The sequence below is a fragment of the Poecile atricapillus genome, chromosome 7, assembly GCF_030490865.1.
Source record: "Poecile atricapillus isolate bPoeAtr1 chromosome 7, bPoeAtr1.hap1, whole genome shotgun sequence".
Classification (NCBI taxonomy): domain Eukaryota; kingdom Metazoa; phylum Chordata; class Aves; order Passeriformes; family Paridae; genus Poecile; species Poecile atricapillus.
In genome coordinates this window covers 25621560-25643537 of record NC_081255.1, presented here as the reverse complement: position 1 = coordinate 25643537, position 21978 = coordinate 25621560, and positions in this window count along the sequence as shown.

Genomic DNA, 21978 nt, shown 5'->3' with positions numbered 1-21978 from the left:
GCCCCACTACAACATGCTCTAGGAGAGGTTTGAATATTTGTTTAAAACTCCTGGGTTTCAGCCTGATGAGCTCCTCATTTGGGGTGGCCTCAGAGTGATGTGCAGCCACAGCAGATGTCCATCCTCTGCAGCAGCACAGCCCTCTGAGTGCATCAAGGACATGGGGCATCTCCCTGCTGTTGTCTTGCACAGTTTGCTCTCACACTCTTCCTAAGGAAGCCAGGAGCTTGGCTTCTTTGATTTTAAAATGAATTTGAAGGTCTAGGTAACTGACCCCATGCAGTGGAGGCCAGTCTAGAGGTTGGTGCTGTCCCAGCTGCCCCCAGTGCTGCCCCAGAGAGCTCCAGCAAGGAGGTGACCCCAGCTGACCCAGTGAACCCCCCAGGCTGCAGAAGGCAGCTGAGCCATCAGGGCTGGGCAGCAAGGATTGCTCCATACAGGCTCCTTCCCACAGCTCTGTTCCATCTCATTTACAATGCCTGGGCAGAGGAGATTGTGCTGTTTCCACCAGCAGATCTCCTGCTACTCATCATCACCCTCAGCCTGTCTCTGCAGGACCTGCACACACTGACAGCGTCAGGCCTGGGAGGACAGATGATGTTTGTCAAGGCATTCATGCACAGAGTCCCCAGGAGTTTTTCCAGGGAGCCCAAAGTCATCTGGAAATTTTAATTTCTTGAAATTGGCCTGTCCTGAGAATACCCTGGTTCTCATGATGCTTTTGCCAGGAAATAAACTTCCCAGGTTCCCGATGAAATTTCCGATCCAAACACGTGAGCATTGCTCTATTACTCAATCCTCCAGGCACCCCTAAAAAAAGATCTTGCTGAACTCTGTCTCCACATAGGGACCAAGCTTCAAAGGCAGCTTTGGGACTACAGCTCCTTATCAATCAAATCCAAAAAACCAGATTTCTCCACAACAGTGATTTTAATGAGCCATGCCTCTGAAGATCTGTGTACCCTCCCCAAACCATCACAGTAGGTCCCTCCTGCTGAAATCTTCGCTGGAGTTTCCTCACATTCATCTGCTGTGACAGTGAATACAACTCCATACATAGTGCTCTGGCCTGGTGCCAGATGGATATTTGATGAAGTTATAAAGTCAGACAGAAAAATGATTTCTTTTGCTGGCATGCAGTCAGAAAAGATGCTTCTTTTGGAGACAAATCCCTCTCTGTTGTTACCTCGGCATGAGAAATCAGTATGATCTATAGTTCATCTTTTTATCTCCAGCTGAGCCAGGCAAACATGATGCTATCATTAGGAGCTGATCCGCCTTCTCCCATGGCAAGCAGCTGGTGCTTTATCCCGTTTGTTGTCTCCAGGTCCCTGTACTCTCCATTTGGAGGCAGATTTTCCACGTGGGAATGACATGCTGCTGGCAAACCCAGGGGTTCTGGCTTCTGCAGCTCGCTTAGGGGTGGGCACCTCACTGCTGCCTGCACCCCAGGCTGTTTCTGAAAATCAGTAGCCAAATTTGTTTTCTGGGAACCTTTCACAGGGCCATGGAGTTCACTGGAGAAAAAGAACCTTTACCTGGCAGCTACAGCTGCACCTGGGAGTGGCAGAGCTGTTTCCTCCAGAGAGGTAAACCCAGAAAGCTCCCTGGGGCTTCCTTTCCAGATTCATCCCTCATGGTGGTCTACAAATGGCTTTGCTTTCTTATCCTTTGTCTGAAAACACCAACCTGCCCCCAAATTTTTCTGCATCTTTGCTGGATAGATGGATTTTCATGGCCATAAATCTTTGGAAGTCTCTGAATGTGGTCTGACACCATGTAGATGACCAGCAGCCCCCTCCATGCCCCTGGTGTTTTGTTGTGTGGGTGCAAGTAGAGCAGTCCCCGCTCTGGGTAAAGAGAAAGACAACAGGCAAGAAAGGAAATTGAGACACAGAGCTGAAAAGAAGGAGCTCAGCTTTTCCCAGGGAAAGAATAAAGCCACAATTCTCAACATCTGTAACATTCCAGGGCAAGCACTTCCATGCCTTAATCCTGTGTTGGGTGGGGATTCACCTGCTCATGTGTGCTGGCTTCTTCTGAAGGAGAGGGAGGAAACACCATCTCTTTTCCTGATTAAACCCCAAAATACACCTTTTGGGTGGGCCAAATTCAGACACTCAATAAATGCATATAGATTCTCTTGTTCAGGGCAGCAGTTTCTGAGGGTCAGAAACACAAAAGTGGGTTTTCTCTGCAGGGAAATGAGGGATGAAGTGACTGAATGATCCTACTGGATGTTGTTTTCCTGACTTGATACATTTCTCTGGCACAAGGCTGAATTTCCCAGCAGCTCTGGGCTACATATGTTTTCATAGAGCCTCATTAAATACATAGCTTCAGTCCTGAAAATCACATTTGTTCTAAATAAGAGCTGTCTGCTGGGAGAATTAATTCCTCTGACTTAAGTCACCTCCCTAGAAGTGATGCTGTTGTCTTCGATTTCATGGCTGGGATGATTACACTTTTCCAACACGCAAGAATAACGAGATTAGGGAATTTGTGGCAATGAAGGCAAAGAGGAGGGACTGGCTAAGGAAAAGGGAAGAGAAATTGAATTTTCCTGTTAAAAGAAAAGGAAATGCCTACTTCACAGAAACAGTTTTGCTTTGGGGCATAACAGTGGGGAAAACTCCTTTTGAACCAAAGTCTCCTATTGAACCTAACCGGTTTGTTGCCACATTCAAAAAGCTTTGTGATAATTACCAGCTACCCATCAGCAAGGCTGTGGGTAACCCTCTGTCCCTGTGAAACAGGGAGGAAAACCCAGGAGTGTGTTTCCCCTGAGGATTTAGGCAGGCTAGCAGTGATCCTGTGGGCTTCTGGCAGGGTGTGGTTGGTGGAGAGGCATTCCAGGATGTAGGGGCACTGGGGGCTGCCAGACCACGCTTAAACTGAACTTGCTGGTTGGGAGCAAAGGTGTTTGTCAGAGTCACTTTTTACACAGGCAGATAGTGATAGAACAGGGTGGAAGGGGTTTTAAAAGTTCTTTTAAAACTAAAAGAGGAGAGATTTACATATTATTATTTATTTCTTCTTCTTCTTCTTCATATTTTTATTATTATTTTTATTTTTATTTTTATTTTTATTTTTATTTTTATTTTTATTTTTATTTTTATTATTATTACTATTACTATTACTATTACTATTACTATTACTATTACTATAATTAATTCTACATTATTACTAAGAAATTCCTGACTCAGAGGGTGATGAGGAACAAGTTTCTCAGGGAAGCTATGAATGCCCCATCCCTGGAAGTGCTCGAGGCCAGGTTGGATGGAAGATGGAACCCTGAGCAACCCAGTTTTTCAGGTGGCATCCCTGCCTGGATGGTGTTTAATGTCCCCTCCAGCCCTGGAATTCCAGCCCCACAGACTCTGTTCTGAAATGGGGATGATCTCTGCCTGTGCACACGTGGCACACGTGGGCACCCCACACTCCTTCTGCCAAAACCCGAAGGACCAGCCAGCTGACGTTCCTCTGTGACGCCAGCAATGGGAAGAAAACAGCCCCTTGGGAGGGACAACTGCTAAAGGGAAAGGCTCTTCTTTGGTGACACTGGGAACACTTTAACACTCGCAAAATCATTAGGTTTAATGTTTCTGTTATTTTGCTGTCAATTCTCCTAATGGCGCTCCAGCAGCATGGAGTTGAGTGAGTCATAGAAGTAATTATTAACTAGGCAATGGCACTGAAAAGGCATTCAAAGTTCAATTCAGCACCAGCCCCAGTCGATGTGCAGGGTGTACATTCATTAATGAGCAGGTGCTAAGTGCGTTTGCTGAAGAGAGAAAAGGAGAGAGCCCATTCCATATGAAATATTTTACCTCATTATTCCCCACAGGGAGGAAAAGGTAGCAGCAGGTGGAGGGAGTGAATAGGAGTAAGGGCATACGTCTTGTTCCTCATATTTTTAAGGGCATTTGAAAGACAAGCACTCTGGGTTTTGCTACATCAGTGCTCAGACTGATGCAGGGACCCAGAGGTGTTGGGATCCGTAGGAGCAAAGCACGGCAGGAAGCTGTTCCAACAAAATCTGGGAGTCTGAGTGGAAGTAAACAGGCAAAAGGGATGTTTTGGAGCTTGGGAACTGGACGTACCAGGAGATGAAATGATGTGACTAAGGTCACATAAGGATTTGGAGGCAGAGGAGAAAACGCTGCTTAGCGTTAGTTCATCTTGTGACTCACCCACCAGACTTCCCCTTTTCCTGGATGTGCTTTCTGCTGCAGGCACACAGCCACCCTTCCAGCCAGACTTGTAGCTGGGGTGACAGAAGTACATCAGCTCCCTCCCAGTCATCTGTCCTTCCTCTGCCCAAGGCTCAGTACCTGCAGGAAAAAGGCAGAGCAAAAGTTCACAGCAACAGTGCCACAGTCTAGCCTGGGAGGCTGGGCTTGTGTAGGGCTTCTTTATTCTGTTTTTTTTTTCCAAGTTCTGGGGAAAAGGTTTTGTTTCAGTTTGGAGAGCAGGAGTGATAAAACACATTTCTAAAGGCAGGAAGATGATATCTGCTGAGATGAGCAGCAGCTGCCTGGAACAGCAATTACAGACCCTGCAGGTGTGTCATGGGTCTGGGCAGGGCAGGCTCCAAGTTTGCATTTCATGAGCGTGGATCTGTGTGAACAAAAGTGGAGTCACTCAGAGGAGGTGACGGGCTGTCTAGAGTGAGAACAGCAGTGATCTGTCTTCTTTCATGAAGTGTGAAGCAGGGTGATGGTGATGGGATGGGAACTTATCTGTATCAAGCCAGCAGCAGCTGGACTGAGTCCATCCCCATGGCCACAGCGGGGAGGTGACCAGCTCGTGTGTCCACGGGAGCAGAGCTGTGGCAGACAGCTGTGGCTAGGGCTGGACAGCCTTCTCCAGGGCCTTGGGGATGCTGTGCATTCTTCCACATGGCTCTTGCACATCACCTGGCAGCCAGGGAGGGCCTAAGAGCCTTCTTGCTCTGCCCCTGCAGCAGGTCAGCCTTGTCACTGGAGGTGTCATCAACACAGGTGGGCTCATGGTGAATCCAGCTCACATTCACAGATCCCTGATGCTCTCTGCTGCTGTCATGGGGTGAGGGAGCCTTGGGGGAAGGGGATTCACCAAAAGGATGGATTTAAGGGTTGAACTGGTTTTTTTTTGTTTTGTTTTTCATATGAGTGAGCCACAAAATACCTCAAGCTCAATTGACTGTCACAGTTTCTTCATAATCTTCTAACCTTGCCTTTCCCCTCTGTGTCCAATATCCCAGACCAATGATAGTCTTGCAGAAAAAATGTGGTGGAAACCAAGGATTCTCACCAAATATGTAAGTCTCAGGGAGTCAACATATTCTAATGAAACCTGCCTTGGTGATGTGTTCTAGACAAGCTCTGAGCAAGGTTTCACATTTTAGCTTCATGGGTTATTTGGACTGCTGTGATAACTCTGCTTTTAATTGAAATCAAGTCTATGTGGGCTCCTCAGATTGTTTCCATTCAGACTGACACCTCCAATCACCCCTAAAAGCCAAGTTCCAAGGCAGCAAAAAGAGCTTTATAGCCTTAGCTTTAATTAACTCCCTACAGCAAGAGACACTTCGGCTGTAACGCGCCAGTAGCTTTCAGATACGCCATTTATCAGCTCCCTAAATGCAATCAGAGCCAGTTTGATCCAATTAGGCAGTGGCAGTACAGGATAGCACCCTGCAGCCTGTGTGCAGCAGCACTCAGCACAAGGAAATGCAATGCACTGCAACCTCCCCATCTAGGACACAGTGCCATCATCCTCCCATGTGATACCATCAATCCCTTTCTGTGATTAAGGTGAAAGTCCTCAAAAAGCACTTCAGTGTCTGCAAAAGGCTGAGCATGTAACTATTGCATGTCATGTAGACAAGCCCATTTGTCTCTTCCAACTTGCAAGGGGGTTTATGGTGCCAAGAAATTTCAAGGATCATCCAGATTCAACCCCTTGCCATGAGCAGGGACATTTTCCACTACACCAGGTTGCTCAAAGTCCAATCCAACCTGGTCTTGAGCATTTTCAGGGATGGGGCAGCCACAGCTTCTCTGAGCAACCAGTGCCAGTGCAACCATAACCTTTTCCCATCACTATCTGCCCATGTAAAGGTCTCTCTTGCTCTGTTTTATAAGCTCTCTTCAAATACTGGAAGGCTGCAGTGAGGTCTCCCCAGAGCCTTCCCTTCTCCAGACTGAGCCACCCCAACCCTCAGTCTCTCTTCCTAACAGGGGGGCTCTGAGCATCTCCATGGCCTCCTCCAGATTCACTCCAGCAGGTCCCAACACCTGCCCCTTCTGACCTTGAGGACTTACCTGGGGGACATTCTGTGAGCTGGGGAGGGTTTTCTCCTCATCAGCTGAGGCTGCAGTGGCCACACAAGAGGTGTGGAAAAGGTCTCATTGGTGCATGGATTCTCCCTGTTGTGTTTTTAATGGTGCTCATGGAGGGACCAGTGAAGCTGCTGTTCCCCCATTTTCTGTGTGCTTTTGTCTGCACAGCTCTTTGCTGGTCTCAGACCGGATTCTGTCCTTTTGCCAGAGTCCAATCTCTACCATTTTAGGCCAAACTTATAGGGCCAAATTGCACCCAGAAACACCCAGAATCACTTCAAATTATGTCACCCCTGAGCATCTGTGGTCACCAAAACTGTCAAACCAAAATTTCCTGCAGCTATTCAAATATAGGAAGCCTTGCACTACCTTAGATAAAGTTGTGCAATTTCCCCTCTTCTTACAAGAAGGAAATCAGCCACCACAGATCAGATATCTTGCTTCTCTTTTTGGTTTTGGCCCTGGGGAGCTGACTCCATCCTACATCATTCTGATGGGCCACTTGCAAGTCCATCCTCTTTAATGCTGAATTAATTTGCATTTCTTTTAAGTGCTTGTGTTTGCTTCAGCAGACAGGCTATGAGTTATTGCCTGATCTGCTTTTCTGTTCAGGAGGTTACAAGGGCCTCATTAAACAGGACAGAATATGCAAAATGAAAGGTGACTTACCCAGTGAGTAATGCTGAAGTTTAGAAGCACCAGGCACCAAGACAAGAGCTCTTGCATCACTGCCTGCAAAGCTTTTTGTCCTGAGTTCAGGGTTTAGATAAAATTATCTTTAAGCCATGAATTTACCCGAAAACTGACAGCCTGAATGACTGACACCCCAGCAGTCAGCACATGAAATGGATCCCACTCAGGTGAGCACCAGCTGTGCAGAAAGTGGGTTTTATCCAGACTGATTGATGAGGAGGTACCAATACCAGGAGCTGTCTTTGATTTGATTGAGGGATGAGGCACCTTAAAGCAGTGGCTTGGTTTTGATGGATGCCAGAGATCAGATTGTGAGGAGCAGAGCAGATCAGGTGGGATCTGAGCCAGGAGAACCTCGATGCTGCAGGAGATGCACTGGCAGAAGAGCTGAGAGCCAGCAGGCACAGCCGAGGGGCTGGAATTGGGGCTAGGGATTAGACCAGAAGGGTTTTCTGCTGCCTCTGATACATCAGGTGGGGAGTGTACCCAAGAGGACCATTTAGGCTGAGTGGTGCCAAGGTCTGCTCTGAGCAGCTTCACCAGAGGTTAAAATCAGATGCACAGAGCACCAGGGGGGCTGGAGTCGTTTTGGCACTGGGTGCAGTGGTTCTTGCAGCAGCAAGTGCAGCTACCAGTGCCTGAGAGATGCTGTGAAGGCCCTGGGGCAGTGAAGGCAAACCAGCACAGTGCTGGCATTTGGCAGGAAGACACAACATTGATTATGAGTCTCTTTTCCCACTGAGTTGCTGCTTCCCACCAGATGAAACCAGATTTAGCACCCTTGGAAATCCTGGGCTACTGGGCTGCTGTTCTGTCAGCCTGGCTAAGCCTGTGCCAGGTCTGTCCCTTCTCTGACGCCCAAAACAAATCCCCAAGTGTCACCTCCTTCTCCTCTGTCCCTGCTTTGTTCCCCTCTGCCCACAGCTCTGGGGACAGGGCAATGAGCTTGTGAACCAGGGATCTGCTCTCCCACCCCCACCCACCTTTTTTTCTTTTCTTTCTCTTTTATATTCCTCTTTTAGCTTTATCAGGCAGTCTAATAAAATATATTGTCTCTCCCTATAAACCTTGCCTCCAGAGACATAGCCGCACTGAGGTTGCTATAACAACAACCGAGCTCTTTGCCAGCAAGAATTGAAGGGAAAAGGTACTGGGAAAACCAAGGGGGAGTTCAGCAGAGAGACCCCCCCTTCTTGTGTCGCTTTACCCCTGCCAGGGGCAGGATGAAGCAGAGGAGCAGGAAGGAGAAGCAGCACCTCTAGGGGAAGGAGGGATTAGAGCCCCAAATCTGCTGGGGATGTGCTGCGGGAGCCTCCCCACCGAGCACACAGAGCAGATCTCCCGAGGGAATGTTTGCCCTGCTCAGGTGGAAATCCAGGCTCAGGAACACCCTGACATTGGCAATGCAGGTCCCCGGCCACTGGGCTGCTCCCAGCATCATTCCTAGAGCAAAATCCCCATTCCAGCCAGGATGGAGGTGGGTGTCAAGGACTCTGATCAGGCACTTTCAGAGGATAAATGGATGCCACATCCTCCTGCGACTGCAGCTGGCCAGGAAAGGTTTCCCCTGTCCCTTAGCACGGATGCTGAAGCAGCAGGAGAGGGGCTGCTGTGGTTCCTTGGGCTGAAAAGAGCCAGGGAGGGCTCAGGTAAGGGAGAGGGCATGGAAGTGGCTGGCAAGGGCATGCAAATGTTTGTAGAGGATGCTTGTCCTAGAAAGTAGTAACTTAAAAGCATGAAAAAAATGGTAGGAAAGCTTATCTGGAGTAGCTACAGATGCCTAAAGGCAGGGACACTCTTCTCCATCATTCTCTGTTATTTTTAGCTGATTGCAAATGCCACAGCGAAGCTCCTCTAACTCCATCAGCCAGGGATTTATTCTAACCAAATCTTAATTTTTCCCTCCCAAGTTATGGATTAGGGGCTCTGAATTGTTAAACATCTGAGGATTGCCAAGAAGAGTGAGTTTGTTAAGCACCCTGAGAGCTGGGCATTAAAGAAAGTTAAGTTATTGTTCTCGGATCCACTGCAGAGATGAATATTTATGGCTCAATCTAGTTTCCCAGAGTCTCATCATTTCTTATGTCAACTGTATTTTATAGAAATGTCCACAGGGAAGGAATTGACTTTTGTCCTGGGCCCAAACCAAACAAGCTAAAGCAGCGATTATTTGGGTTTTGAAACAGTGGGATAATTTAATCTCAACATCTATCGATCTCCTTCTGCACTGGAATCCTATGGTCAAACATCTGCAAAGCAATTAATAGCCTAGAGCACAAATTCATTACAGAGTTATTAATAGATACTGAGTTTTAGACTGAGAAAAAAAAAATCATAATCTGCTTACTTTGGAGTAAAAAAAAATAAAAATGCAACTTCACACAGCTAAAGATACATCTAAGGCCATGAGGGAGCTGCTCCCTGTTGTTAGCAAGGTTTGAAAAGCAGATTCATTTCAAGACATAGGTTCCCAGTTTGGGACAGACATGGGTAAATCTTTCAGGAAAATAGCTGGTGTTTCCCCCAAAAGTCAAATCTTGATATAATGAATTACAAAACATAGTTAAAACTTGGGGGAAACAGTGGCAAAACCTGGTGTGGCTGACCCTGATCCCTTTAGCTGGGGACGAGTTTTGTGAGTCCTTCCCTGGCTGAGCTCCCTCCTGGAGGCAGCTGCCTTGGGTGGTGAGCAAAGTGATTCCCATATCAGTTAATTAATTGGTGCAATCTGTTAATGAGCTTTATAATGTACTTTGTGGGCCATCTGGACAAAAGATGATTTTGAGGATGGCTGCAGCATGTCCCTGCCTTTTATTAACTGTAATGGTTAAATATGGACTAATTAGGAGGGACACACAAACCAGTTGAAAAGGCCGGGGCTCTCACTGGTGGATCTATCATCGATGAGTGAAAACTGCAGCTAACAGGGAAATCTGTGCCTTTCTGAGCAGGATGGGGGAATTAATCCATGCTGAGCAGCGTGGCAGACCAGACCATGCAGTGGATCAAGCCCAGGGTGCAGGAGATGCAGGGCAGCAGCAGGACTGCTCCTCCTGGCTTCAGGCACAGCAGGTGCTTCACAATCCTCCCCCTCAGCAGCTTCTCGGGATCCTCCTGCCAAAATCTGGCCCATACTTCACTGTTGTGGTTGGAAATCTAAAGGCAGAGGACTGGCAGTTGTTTAGAGCATTACAGTGCAGTAATACAATAATCACCAGGTGCCTGGAATATTATTTAAATGTACAAACCAAATATTACAGAGTGGGGATGTAAAAAAATACAAGTGAGAAGAGATAGACCCAGGCAAACCCAGAGAAATTTATTCTCTCTGGCCCCTGCCCTTGTCTCAGCCCCAAATAAAGTGATGTTCATCTCATCCCTGTTTGTCAGAGCTCATTTCCATTGTAAGGAAATGAAAGGTGCTCAGCTCTAACATGTAGCAGGGAGATATGTGAGCATCTGGAAGGGAATCTTCTCAGTCAATCATGTGCAATGTAAACCCTTGGTGAAAACACCACTATGCAAAATGACTCCAATAAATGACAAAACAATATGCATGCACTCTTAAGGAAGTAAGAGATTAAACAAAGACCTAGAGCTTATAATCATTAGTGCTTTGGGGCAGGAATAATTCACAGTAGAAGACACCTGCCTGATGTGTTGTTTAGCAGTTTTGCAAGTTTTCTCATTTCCATTTCCTAGACAATGCTTCAAATTTGTTTGTAATCAGAATAATTTGAAAAAACTGGGTCCCTTCTATGTACATCCTCTTCCACTTAGCAGTGCATAGATCTGCATCCACAGCCCATTCGAGCAGGAATGGCTGCAGAATGGTGGCCACCCAAATTAACAACTATTTATTGCAGTTGTAACCCAAAACCCTCTGACCTGAGCAACTGGCATCCTCCAGAAGATACCCCTTTTTAGGACTTGGATTTAAAAGTAGTTTGGTTTGGATTTTTAGTGTCAATATACTCCCCTGCAGAGGAAAAAGCTCAGTAGCCTATTGTCAGACTGGGTGTGGGAAGTGGTATTTGTCAGCAGTAAGAATGCTGACCGACCTGAGTCATGGTCCTGAAACCTTGGGATTGGTGAGATTCCTGCTTCTGGGGGCTCATTCCCTCCAGGAACATCATCTGTAAGATAAACCAGCACCTGCAAGGACTCCTCAAATACGAGAGTTCCTGCACCCCTCAGGCTCAGTCTTTGCCTGCCCTCATTCACCAGTTGTTCCCAGTCTCCACCACACAGACTTTCATTCAGCCTGTCAATGATGAGCTGCAAATACAAATTGCATTACACCACAACTCTAATGCCTGTTTTTTATACCTCAGATTCTCACCAGGCTTCCTCTTAAAGCAATAGGGATGCTTAATAGGCAGCTTGATAATTCTGTGAGGGGTCGAGTGATTGGAAATGAACACTCCTCCCTGTGAAAGCAGCACTTCCAGCTGGTCACTGCCTCTTCCCACTGCCCTGAGAATGAATGGTGCTTTATTTATAGGCAAGGCACAGAGCTGAAGGCCCAGGATGAGAGCTTCCCGCTCCAGAGACACAAATAATATCTGTGATTGACCTAAATGTCCAAGGCAACCGCTGACAGCCTGAACACAGCACAGGAGCAGAGCCTTTAATGAATAAACGGAAGGAAATTTATACCCAAGGCTGCAAGAGAAGTCCTTGGGAAATAAATCCCCTCAGCCTTTCAGCAGCAATTGCTGGAGGTAGATGACCAGATCTCATCCTGCAAACATTCACAAAAAATCACACAAACCTCCCAAGCAAGGCAGAGCTTCTAGACCAAAGCCTCTGACCTGACAATTTGCAAACACCAGAAGAGATCATGAACTGGCATTTCAGTTCCCAAATTTTGCCTGGGCCAGGTCAGAAATATCTGGGACACAGCACTGGGAGGCTGTGAGCCTGCAGGGTGGCCCCAGCAGCTGGGCACAGCACAGTGGGGAGCTGCCATCAGCCAGGGGAGTCCTAAGCTCAGCCTCAGGTGAGTGATGGGTGATGCCCAAGCATTTGATGCCTCAACAACCTCATGCATCAAGGTGAGAGCCAAACAATGCTGGAAGAATTTTCCTGGAAGCAATTTAGAGCATGGCAATGAAGATCTGGGGATGTCAGGGAGTTTCTAGACTCATAGAAAAACCCTGGAGGTCATTTATTTTATGGAGGTCATTTATTTCCCATATCCCATCCTCATCCCTAAAATCCTTCCCCAGACTTGACAAAAAGCAGCACACCCCTGACACCCCCAAGCCAGAGAGCTTTGCTGCAGTCGTGAGGTGGAAAAGCCCCTGGGGCTGAACTGGGACCCTCAGACTCAAATCTAACCTTGGCTAAGACCTGATGCTGCATCCTGGGCACGGAGAGCTGTAGGAAATGTAAATCCTCCTCAGAGCAGAGGGAAAGGAGGCAGTTCTCATTGCCTGTGCTACCAGAGGGAGCTGGTAGGTGTCACTAGCCAAAAGCACAACAGAAAAAAGAAGAGCAGGAATGTCCAGTTCTGATTTCCCATTCAAGCCTTCACTGCAGGGTCGGGGTGTGCATTTTTGGCACAGCACAATACTGGGGGAAGCACAGATACTGCACCAGGCAGATTGGGCTCATGATTCAGAGGTGGCCAGAGCACTGTGGTGTCTTTTGTCTCCAACTAAAGTTGCTGTCCACAGACGGTATTTGCTGGTTGCTGAGAGCACAGCTAAAAGCAGAGGGCAGTGGGATGGGTTCTGGTGGCCAGCATTAGGATAAGCAGATGTAACAGCTGTCTTTCAAACCTTGCAGCAAAATGTGAGTGGCTGCTGACAGAGCATCTGTGACAGACACACTCTAATCCAGCCCAGCCTGAGCTGACAGGAGCTGGGCCACAGCCTGACAGTCACTTCCAGCTGGTCTTAGTCTGCCCCACTGCCATGAAGAGGGTCCTGCCTCCACTGTCATAGCTGACCCCTTCCTCCTATCAATACCAGAAACCTCATTCTGGCTGAAAACTCTCATCTGATCTCCTTTTCTCTCCCAAAAATGTTAATTTCCTGCTGGATCCTTTAATAGCATTCCAGAACCACAGATTACTCTGAGTTGGAAGGGACTCAGAAGGATAATCGAGTTCAACACTTGAATGAAGGCAGCTCCCTGCTCTGTCCCTGCCATGTGCATTCACTGAGGAAAACTCCATCCCTGGCCACCACAGAATCCATCAGGTCTTTTTTATTCCCATTTTTTTCCTCCTGTGCCATCTCACAAGCTTGGACCTCTGCAGCCTGTGCTCTGAGCCGTGGTTATTGCACACAACTTCCCCCTCAACCACTCTGACAAGTAATAGAATTATCCTCCTTCCCCAGCTCGTCAGCCAGGAGCTCTCCAGCTTTAATGCAGCGCTCAATTTTTGCTCCCTGGAAGAAGAAGGGCAAGAAAGGGGGAGACAGAGCAGTGCAGCCACAAAGAGGGAGCTGATAAAGGCTAATGAATTTATAGGGATTATAGCAATCCTTCAGCCAAAGCCAGGGACTCACATAGCTACACAGGCCCATGTGATCTGCCTGCAAGAAATCACTCAAAACACCAGCTCTTTTTGCTCTAATTATTAAAATACACCCTTTCACTCTAATTAATTATGGCTGGCAGCAATAACAAGAAGACAGGGTTAATATTTCACTTGGCTGCAGGTGGACAGACGTGCTGTGACCCCAATATGCTGTGACCCCAATATGTTGTGACCCAAATATTTTGTGACCCCAATATTCTGTGATCCCCCAGCAGTTTGAAAGCAGAGGAGCATTTTGCCCAGGCCAGGCTGAGCCCTGCACCCCCAGCTCCCCAGGGATGATGCTGGGGGCCAGCAGGGGCTGGGAGAGGCCGTGCTGGTGGCAGTAGGATCCCAGTTAAGATGGTAAAGCTTATGGGATGCAGCAGGTCCTGCTCGGATTTTGGTCTCGAAAGCAAAAGGCTGGGGCTGTGCCTCTCATGGATTTAGGCAGTAGATGGAGCTCGCTCCGCTGCTATGAGCAATTCCTGGCATTTCCTCACCCTGAGCTGGGATTTGGCTGCTCTGAGGTTGTGGGTGCCCTGCCCCTGGCCAGCTGAGCGCTGCCAGCTCGCCCACAGCTGGGACAGGGTTGCCACCCCTGCTGCATCTTCTCAATTTGGGTAAATCCCGACCATCTCCGTTTTTACCATGTTTTTTCGTGGTGTGGTTGCGCTGCCCACTAAGATTGGAATCCCTGCCCCACTAGGCAAGACCTCAAGGAGATTTGGCTACCAAGATACCTGGCCCAAATGGCAAGCTTGAGGTCAACAGGTTAAAAGCTGAGCTCCAAATGTTCCCACTGAGGTGTCCCACCTGACAGAGGCACTCTGGTCTCTGGCCACCTCTCGAGGACAGGAAAGCTGTGGCCATGGGTGATGGATGTGGCAGTGCTGGAGAAACCCTGGCCTCCTCCTCTGGCCATGATCTCACTTCACCAGCACTGGGGTTTTGAATCTAAGAACTTTTTGTGTGTGTCAGGTCATCATAAAATGCCTTGATCTTAAAGGACAAATTAATCTGTTATTTTGTCTTTTAGTCCAGTGAAATGCTTTTTTTTTAAAATTTATTTTTATTTTCACACATTTGCATGAACGTCAAGGCACAAAAAAGCACAAACTTTTTTTTTTTTTACTTTTTGTTTGTTTGTTTTTTTCTTCTTTTTTCTTCTTTTTTCTCCTCATCTCTGCTGGTTTTGTCTGGGATAGAATTTATTTTCTTCCAAGTAGTTTGGCTGGTGCTCTGTTGTTGGATTTGTGACCAGAGCTGTGGCGATAGGGAGGTGTTGTAGCCATTGCTGAACAGGACTTACAGAGACACAAGGGCTTTCCTGCTTCTGCCACCTCCTTCTGAGGAGCATGGGGGTGCACAGGGGGTTGGGAGGGGACCCAGCCAGGACAGCTGACCACAGTGACCACAGGGGTGACCCTGACCATGTGATGTTGTGCCCAGCAATAAAAGCAGTGTGAAGAAGGAGGAAAGAGGGATGTTTGGAGGGATGGTGTTTGTCTTCCCAAATCACTTTTACACCTGATGGAGCCCAGCTGTCCTGGGGATGCCTCAGCACCTGCCTGCCCATGCGAAGCTGCAAATTAATTCCTTATTTTGCTTTACCTGCACACACAGCCCTTGCTGTTAAACTGTCTTTATCTCAGCCCATGAGCTTCCTCACTTTTACCCTTCCAGTTCTCTCTCCCCCATCCCACTGGGAGGTGGTGAGCAAGCGGCAGTGTGGTGCTGAGCCGGGGTTAACCCACATGTCCTCACATTCTCTGGGAACAAACAGCCTCCATTCACACCATTTTCGGTGTTCCTGAGCAGACAGTTGAGTTTCTCCCATCACCCCTGCCCACAAACACCTGTATCCAGAATTCCAGGCCAGCTGCTCCTGGGGGCTGAGCTCCTCCAGGCTTCCTGGCAGTCCCTGGAAGACGCGGTAGATGGCACTCCGGATATGACATTCCGGGCTTAAAACTTCACTCCTGAAGTTAAACTGAAATTAAAAACCTGGAAAAGTTCAGGAGAGCTTTAAGCCTCTTAATTTAAATACAGATGCTGAACGTCTGGAAGAAATTCCTGACACTGGAAGCTGCTTTCCCCACCTTGCTCAATAAGAAAGGTGCCATCCCCGAGTTATCAGCACAGGTTGAGTGTGGGATCCCTGAAGCAGCAGGTAACCAAACAGAGATTTGGGTGGAGGCAGGTGGAGAAAAGGGCATGGCTGATTTCATTATCACTAATAATAATGAACCCTTCTCTCTAAAAAAAAATCTCATTGCAGGAAAGACCAGATATAAAGCTGGGTGGAGAAATGGCATTGGATGTGGGTGCTTTTCTGGTGGGTTTCAGTGCTGGCTTCAGAGAGGTGCCACATCCCTGACCCATTTTCTTGGCTGGATGGAGGAGTCATCTGAACACCTCAGCCCCACACAGCCACTGGGACTCTGCTCTGTCCCTCTGCTGAAATGCACTAGGAGGCATTGCTGGTGATAGAGGTTTGACAAAAAGTAGGCAAATTATGTCTAATTGATTCTTAAATCCTGCTGAGCAGGACCATGAGGGTACAGAGCCATCTCAGGTATTGAAACAGCAGGACAGAGATTCACTTGAGTCAGGGTGCAGCTGTTGACTCCTGAAAGAAACTGCTCCCATTTCAAGTGCTTCTCCAGGTATCCTAACTTTTACTGAATTTCCACTTTTTTTTTTTTTTTCAGGAGGTGCAGTGATCTTCATGTGTTTCCGACAGTGTAGGTCAACAGACTCTGTTCCATATTTTTGGGATAGAAGAGTTAAAACTAGTTGTAGATATTCCTTAGAATGTGACACTTGAGGATTGTTTTAAAGCAAATAATCTGTTTTTAAATGAAACAAAAGGCAACTATATTTTTTAGTCTGTTACTAAACTCTTTCATCTCAGGGGAAAAAAAATGAGAAAAATACTATTATCCTTGTAGTATTTTGACTTTTTTCTCTACATTTATTTAGCCAAATATCAGGCAAAAGGCATAAAATCATCTGATACTAAGGTTAGGTTCTCTGAAGGTGAATTTTTCCCAGGTAAAATCCTCCAAGAAGCAAGGCAGGGAAAAGTCTCTTTGACTTTGAAGGCTCTCACTTGTTCTTCACTCAGGCTGCATTTGGGGAACATTTTCAGCAATGTCTGGTCCAAGATGGCTTTGAGGTTAGAGGCACCCAAATCCCACTGAAAGGCCATGAGAAAAAAAAGCATGGGAATAATTTCTTCATGGATAAGCAATATCCTGGTTTGGACAGCTTTCCCTGGATTCCAGCAGAAGAGGAAAGATGCTAAAAAACCATAGGATTTGCATGCTCACACCTTTCCTAGCATTGGTGTCATCGATGCTCCAGCCACCTGAGACCTTTGTGCACATGTTTTCCATGGAGCTGTCCAGCAGAACATTCATTGGTGCCTTTCTGTGGGATCCACCAAGAAAAAAAAAAATCCACATTTCTGCATCTCCATCCTAAACATGAGCAGTTAAGCCACAGGGAGAACAGAGCAGCAGCCCTGCTGCAAAGGTGATGTACAACCTTCAGGTCTGTGCGTGCCTTAGCAGGTCTGAGGGAGGCTGGGTTATAAATGTCTGCTCCTCTCTGTTCTTGCAGGACATTTTATATTCTGCAGGTTGTGCCCTACTTCAGCGAGCCAGGTGCGAGAAACCTGATATTAAGTAAGCTGGGGAACTTGTGTTTCTTTCCTAATGGGATTCTGGCTGTCATTAATCCTTTCCTGAGATGTGTGTTTCCAGAAGAAGGCGTGTGCAATCAGCAAGACTGATGTGCTGCTTCTTGGATGAACTATGCTCAGTTGCCATGGTGTGGAAGGCCCTGCTGGGTTAATTCGCTCTGCAGAGCCAGATCAAGGAGCCATCCCCAGCCCAGGGGTTGTGTGGGGAAGGCAGCATTCCCTCATCCTTTGTCTGGGGGATGGAGGCTCAGGAAGAGAAGGTGACTGGCCAAAAATGCTGTGCTGAATGGGCTCTTCAGTGGCACTACATGGAGATGTCCCACTGTCTGATTCATTTCTGATATGCAGGTTTTAGAAGATTAAGATCCCCAGAACAAAGAAGTGAGTATTATTGGGTATTTTTCCCTCTACTGGGCAAAACCCACAGTGAAATTCTTGCTGTGCTGCAGGCCAGGAGTGGTCAGGACAAGAAGAGCCAGTCAATGTGTGAAGGGGAACAGGACTGTGGCTCATTGCTGACCTCATCCTGTATCCCATTGTCCCAGGAGGACCCAAGCAGGATTTGGCACCCGTGCATGGCCTGGCACAAACCCACCAGGTCCCTCTGTGTACCCTACACCTTTGTCCCTCCCCTGCTGTGTGGCTCAGCCTCACCTCTGTATAGCAGTTCAGCTCTTCAAGCTGGAGTGAAGGATGCTGGTGGAAACCCAGAGGTAAAAGCTGTGTCCTGCCTCTCCCAGCAGCCACTCAGGTGGTCCCTGCAGGTTGCATCCATGTAGGATCCCAAATCTCACATTTGGCCATGGTGGTGAGCCCTCTGCCGTAGGCAAGGTCAGAGGGGAGGCAGGTGGCTTTTGATCTTCCCTCCTATTTTCTTTCTGAGCCTCGATTTACTGGCAAAATGCTTTGTGGTTGTTTTTGGCAGGAAAGGGGTCATTTCACTGAAGATAAACCTGCCCACAGGGATACAAGTCTCCAAGACCAGCCTAGCTGGAGAAGAGAGCTCCTACCTGAGTGGGAAGAGAGGAATAACTGGGTTGGGATCTGCCTGGGAGCACAGGGCACTTGTCAGATGGCAGCAAGAGCTGGAGATGTTCCTGGGTGCCGTTCAGTGGGTGTCTCTGCTTTTTTTCCCTGTATAAACCTGCAGAGTCTTGGGGAGCACAGGTGTCTTTCAAAGAGCAGAAAGATTTGCAGTGGCAGAAATCTGCTTCACATCCCTTTTATACACATCAGCCTTCTCACAGGGGTTGTTAAGGCCTCCCAAAAGCTTCTGTACAGCAGAGTAGCTGCTGAAAAAGCGCTGATATCCAGGAGGGTGACATTTGCACTGAGATGTGCTTACCTCTTCATTGTGTACCAGAGCAGAGAGTAACTAAATCAAAGCCACAGCAAAATTCCCAGTGCCACGTACACCATGATCAAGGGGAATTTAGGGGCTTGCTGCACTTGAAATAAGACAACAAACCTGCATGCCCCACATAAAGGTCCTGAATACAAACACAATAATTTGCTGAATTCTTCTCCAGCACTCTCATGTTTCAGCCACCACATCAGCAAATATTTAACAAGTCTGGGGAAAAAAAAAAAGACAAGAAAAATTAATAGGATTTAAAAAACATCTTTAAGTACTTAAAGAGCAGCTTACAATCAATTAAAGACCTCATAAACACGAGAATATAAACAATATCAAAAATTTTCTGCACATTATAAAATGATTTGCCATAGAGTGGCTTGCGTGAAGAGATTAGATATGCTTTGCAGCATAAAACATTATTCTGTAAAGGCATTATGTTTCAGCAAATACACCACGCTAATTGTATTAGAGGAAGCTCAGGTGAAGCATAATTCCTGGATTAAAAAATTTGAGACACAGGTTAAACAATATGTGTTGGTCAGGCTGCTTGAAATTTGCTGGCAAGTCTGAAATGGGATTTATTTTTTTTTTACATTGATTGAATTACTGATATTTTTTTGGTAGTCTCTAGGGTTTGTTTTTTAAGGGTACTAAAATTTTGAGCCAATATAATGGAATATATTATGTATATGAAAGCAGGAAAAAAAATTTGCTCTTATTTCAGTATTTAAACAATCTTGCTAATGATAGAGTTGGAAACAAGTCTTAACATTGCTGTTATTCTAAAAACATTTTCCCACTGGCAAACTCTTTTAATTTACTTAATTATTTCTCAGACCTGAAAATAATTAACACTTTCTACAGTGGACTTAGGAGAAATACAAACCCTACAACCATCCAGAAGATGTTTTTGGCCAGCCATGGATATGATCCCCAGCTCAGGGCCAGGGCTGGGTGATGCATTGTCGGTGTCAGTGAATTTTTCAAGCATTGGTGTGTGGCAGTTCACTCATGTGTGCAGAGCAGGTGTTTGCATGTGCTGGCACTCACTCTTAGTGCTTTTAGATGAGCCAGCCTTAGCAAACCACTTTTTAAGTAAAACCTCTGCTTCACCCACCCACCTATACTCTAACTTCATCTCAAACTTTCTCAGATGGAACAGGGAAAAAAACTCTACAGAGTGAAATAATTTCTTTTTGTTAAGTGATGTGCACTGACTGTAGAAGCTGTGGGATGCAAAGAAGAAATTCATTAGGGTTCCTTCACCCCTATTTTTTGACGGGGAGCACAAGCACAAAGAAAACTCCTCACTGAAAAAAATTTCCAGACTTTGTCTTGTCAAAACGATCCTGAGCTGGTTTTGTATGACAGGAACCCACAATAAATAAAAAAAAAAAAGAAAAAACACAAGAAAGAGAAGAAAAATGGCAGTCGCCCTGGGAGGAAGCTTCCCAGCGTATGATAAATTGGAAAATGGACATACAGAACATGCTGACATACATTTTTAATGGCCCAATTGCTCAATTAATTCTTTCCCTTTTCCCTTTTTAATGTGAAAATCGTCATAATTCCTCCCAGATTAGTATAGATACAGGCCGACAGTCTCTCCTGCTCAAGGTATTTGCAGGACATAATTCATTCATAAAGCCATAATGCACTCATCTATCATCTGAAATATTTCTTTTTTTTTTTTCCTTTCTTTTTTTTTTTTTTTTTTTTTTCCTTTTCCTTTCCCTCTCTCCCATTTGTGCTTGGGGCTCTCGCTGAGTCTCTGGGCACTGATGTATTAGCTGGCATATGCAAGCTATGAATTATCAACTGAAAGGAGTCAATTATCCACTCTAAAAATGAGTGTCTGGGCACCAATAGCCTGAGGGGCCTTTTTTGTATTTACGAAATGATTTCATGGCAAGTAGAGGTGTGTGTGGAAGGGGGATTGCAGGAGGGGGGGAGAAAGGAAAAGCTTTTTTTTTGTTTGTTTTTCTTTCCTTTCCTTTTTTTTCCTTGTGTCCACCCCGAGAAAAAAAAAAAAATTAAAATGAAACAAAAAGAACATTTTGAACTTTTAATGCAGTAATCCATTTTTCTACACGGCGACTTTTAGGAGCGGTTTCAGCTGGCTGGAAAGGAGCCTCGCCTGGTGGCCATGTTTCCAGGGCTTCTCCTCCTCTATCTGGTCTCAGCTAAGCCTTCAATCAAACCCAGAGCCCTGGCTGACTTCAGCTGCTAATAGACTGGATAGGAAATGGGATATTGGATAGTTTCTTGGTCCCCAGTCTCTGGCTGTGTGCCTTGTCATCTCCGCAGACATTGATTTCTCCCTCTCTCCCCTCCCACCCCCTGCTCTGCTCAGGGGCTGCGGCCCACCAAGAGGCAACTCCGCATCAGCAAACCTCGTGCCGAGTTATGCTTAGGGAAATGAGGTCATTAGATGGAATTACAGCGGGTTTTGATAGCTCAGTAATAGGTTTTAATGATGGAATTTAACACAGGACCCCCACTAGGGACAAGGCTGATATACATCCAGACAGGTCACTTAATAAACCTCCACTCAGCACTTGAGTTGAGGAATTTAGGAGGCTCTGAAAACACAGCCCTTCTTAACCAAGCCAATACATCACTGGCAAGTCGTCTCTTTGGAAGGCTTTTTATTATTATTTTTGAGGGGTTTGATTGACTTAAAGCATGATGTTCCTCTAAATATGCACATTCATTTCACTAGATGCATTTTTTGTGGAGGGTTCTTTCAGGCAGCAGATGTTTTCCTTAGTTGTGAACAGACTGTTGTGCTCTTGGATGCTAAAGAGCCCATCTGATGGTGTGGTAAATTGTTTGGAAGTTTGAAGAGCTTAGCCTACCTTTTATGTATTTGTTACTGACAGGTAAATTGCAGGTTAAGTGCAAAAGCAGCATTAGCTAAGGAGTCCTGGCTTCCACAAATCTACCTTGGCCTCTAATCTGAATACAAAAGGAAGGAAGGAATTAAATTTGACCCCTCGAACATGCTGTTTGCTCAATCCTAGACTTACTTAGTAAGCTCCTTTAAGGTGCTTTCTGTTTGTTCTGGCCTCATCTCAAGCAGGTACAAGAATGCCCACAAAAGAGGACACTTTACAGGTAGCAGAGTGGATCAAAGGCAGAGCCACTGCTTTGTGTGTCCCAACAATGCCAAAGGGGCAGACCTGAGGCTCTCCTGAAGGAGGATTCATTCAATTTGTTCTCCAAAGGCTGTGACACCACAGTGGCTGCTGCAGGTCTCCCCAAGTACGGGAGTCCCATGAGAGCCACCAAACCTCATGGAATCACAGAACAGTTTGTGATGGGAGGGACATTAAACATCACCCTGTTCCAACCCCCCCTC